General features: G+C 39.7%; 1 protein-coding gene and 1 pseudogene across 1 annotated transcript in view; one reads left to right on the forward strand and one right to left on the reverse strand.

Moving 5' to 3' along the window:
- CACNA2D4 (calcium channel, voltage-dependent, alpha 2/delta subunit 4) overlaps nt 1–3,293 on the reverse strand; it is a 114,031-nt gene that overhangs the window by 88,712 nt on the left and 22,026 nt on the right. The gene's annotated exons all lie outside the window — the stretch shown is intronic.
- Nucleotides 1,909–2,847, forward strand: LOC103590241 (annotated as a pseudogene).

A 3,293-nucleotide genomic window follows, 5' to 3' on the forward strand; every position in this document is an offset into this window, starting at 1 on the left:
AAAAAAAAAAAAAAAAAAAGGGGGGGGGGGGGGGGCAGAAGAAGACATAACAATTACAATTCCTTGAAGTTGATACGACAAGCAAACAGAAAGGACATTGTTGGGAGGGACGTTTCGGTAATGGGCCACAATAATCAACCACATTGTATATCAACAAAATAAAATAAAATAAAATAAAAAGAGAAAAAATATTTTAAAAAACAGCATGCTGGTGTCACTCTACGAATATCAGACAAAAGAGATGTATAATAAAAAGTGTCATAAGGGCTAATGAGGGTCAAATGAACATAAAACTAGCAAAGATATAGAAACTTTAAGCAATACAAGTAACAAGCTTGATCTAATGACATATACAAAAATGTTCATCTACAATGAGAGCACACTTCTCAGGCACACGTGGAATATTTACAAAACCTGATGACATAGTAGGCCATTAAAATAAATCTCAATTAATTTCACATAATTAGTACCACATACAATGTATTCTCTGATCACAAAGCAATTGAATTAGACATTTATAATGAAAAGATAAATATAAAATTCTGGTATATCGGGAAATTTAAAAGCACACTTTAAATAATTTAAGTATTAAAGAAGAAATCACAGGAAAATTTAAAATTACTCAGAACCGAATGATAATGAAAACACTTCAATGACACAAAAATCACAGGCAAGAAAAGACAAAAAAAAGATAAATTGGACATCAAAACTTCCATCCATCAAAGGATACAATCAACAGAGTGAAAAGGCAGCCCAGAGAGTGGGAGCAAATATTTACAAATCATAAATCTGATAACAGGTTAATATCCAGAATATATAAGGAACTCTTACAACTCAACAACAACAACAACAAAATAACAACCTGATTAAAAAATAGACTAAGGTCTTGAATAGACATTTCTCCAAAGAAGATATACAAATGGCCAATAAGCACATGAAACATCACTAATAATTAGGGGAATGCAAATCTAAACCACAATGGAGAACATTTTATACCGGTTAGGACGTGTTATGGATTGAATTGTGTCCCCCAAAGTTCCATGTATTAGAAACTTAACCCCCTCTGTGAGAGCGTTAAGACGTTATGGTAATTAAAAGGGGGGCCTTGAAGAGGTGATTAGATTGTGAGGACCATGCCCTAGTGAGTGGATTAATCCATCGATGGCGTGATGGTGGTATGGGAGTGGTTCTGATGGCTCTAAAAGGTCGGCATGTGAGAAGCTCTCTCTCTGCTTCCGCATGGCTGAAGTCACTACCAAGAACAAGGCCTTCATCAAATGTGTTCCCCAGACTTTGGACTTCCAGCCTCCAAAACTGTAAGCAATGAATATTGTTTCTTTACAAATTACCCCGTTTCAGGTATTTCTGTTATAAGCAACAGAAATGGACTAATTTAAGTTGGCTACTATTAAACAACAACAATAAACTGTCAAAAATGTGGAGAAATTGGAACCCTTGTGTATTGGTGGTGAAAATGTAAAGTGGTGCAGCTGTTATGGAAAACAGTATGGCAGTTCCTTAAAAAATGAAAAATAGAATTATGATACCATCCAGCAATTCCACTTCTTGGTATATACCCAGAAGAATTAAAAGCAGGACCTTGAAGAGATACTTGTACACCACGTTCATAGCAGCATTATTTGCAATAGCCAAAAGGTGGAAACAACCCAAACGTCCACTGAGGACATGTCCATGGGTAAACAAAATGTGGTATATTCATACAATGAAATATTATTTTGCCCTGAAAAGCAAAGAAATTCTGACACATGCTACAAATGGATGAATCTTGAGGAAATTATGCTAGGTGAAGGAATCCTATTAAAAAAAAGACAAATACTGACTTCTCGGAGCTTCTCCCTGACAAGCAAGGAGACCCTTGGGTCTGGTTCTTGCACTTTCTTTGGCAGCATGGCCCCCAAATGCCAGTCTTCCCTTCTGCCTCAAATGAAGAGACCAAGACCACCTCCTGTCCCAAGGTCAGAGGAGACATCAGCCTCCCTGCACTTCCCAAAGAAAGAAAAAGAACAGCAAGAAGCAGTTGAACCTATTGATGAAGTACTAAATGAAATAGACTTAATGAACAAGCCACTGACGAGATCTTGAAAGTAGAACAGAAATATAATAAACTCCACCAACCATTTTTTCAGAAGAGGTCAGAATTGATCACCAAAATCCCAAATTTGGGGGTAACAACATTTGTCGACCACCCGCAAGTGTCTGCACTGCTTGGGGAGGAAGATGACGAGGCGCTGCATTATTTGACCAGAGTTGAAGGGACAGAATTTGAAGATGTTAAATCAAGTTACAGAATAGATTTTTATTTTGATCAAAATCCTTACTTCAAAAATAAAGTTCTCTCCAAAGAATTTCATCTGAATGAGAGCGGTGATCTGTCTTCAAAGTCCACCGAAATCATATGGAAATCCGGAAAGGATGTGACGAAACGTTCAAGTCCAACACAGAGTAAAGCCAGCAGGAAGAGGCAGCACGAGGGACCAGAGAGCTTCTACCTGGCTGGCTGACCATTCTGACGCAGGTGCAGGTGAGCTAGGGGAAGCCGTCACAGATGATATGTGGCCAAATCCGTTACAGCCCTGCTTGGTTCCTGATATGGATGATGACGAAGGGCAAAGGACTGGAGGACACTGATGAAGAAGGGGATGAGGATGAAGGTGAAGATGATGATGAAAGGGAGGAAGGAGAGGAGGAGGAAGGAGGAGATGACTCAGAGCACCGATCGATTCCAACCTTCCTTTTTAAAAAGAATTTTCTCCAATCTCTGGGAGCAAGTTGCAGCCTTTTTTCCCCCATTCCCCCTGCCCTTGTGCTCAGTCGCCCTGCTCTTGAGGTCTCTTTTCTCTGCACCATGGTTCTCAACTTGTTGGGGGGAAATGCCTTGAGCAGAATACAATGGGAAAAGAATCTCTACCCCTTTCTGTTCCCAATTCATTTTTATCCCTTCCTGTCTCCACAAAAACTGTATGGAGTCAACACCACCGTGCTCTGTGGGAAAAGAGAAAACCTGCTCCCTTCGCTCTGCTGGAAGCTGGAGGGGCCAGGCCCCCGTGCAGTAGTGCATAGAATTCTAGCTTCTTTCCTCCTTTCTCTGTATATTGGGCTCAGAGATTACACTGTGTCTCTAAGTGAATATGGACAGTTAGCATTTACCAACATGTATCTGTCTACTTTCTCTTGTTTAAAAAAACAAACAAAAAACTTTAAAAAGTGGGGTTACAGAAGGTCAGCAAAGGGTGGGTTTGAGATGTTTGGGTGGGTTAAGTGGGCATTTTGAC

The sequence above is a fragment of the Galeopterus variegatus genome, unplaced genomic scaffold, assembly GCF_000696425.1.
Source record: "Galeopterus variegatus unplaced genomic scaffold, G_variegatus-3.0.2 Scaffold784, whole genome shotgun sequence".
Lineage (NCBI taxonomy): Eukaryota > Metazoa > Chordata > Mammalia > Dermoptera > Cynocephalidae > Galeopterus > Galeopterus variegatus.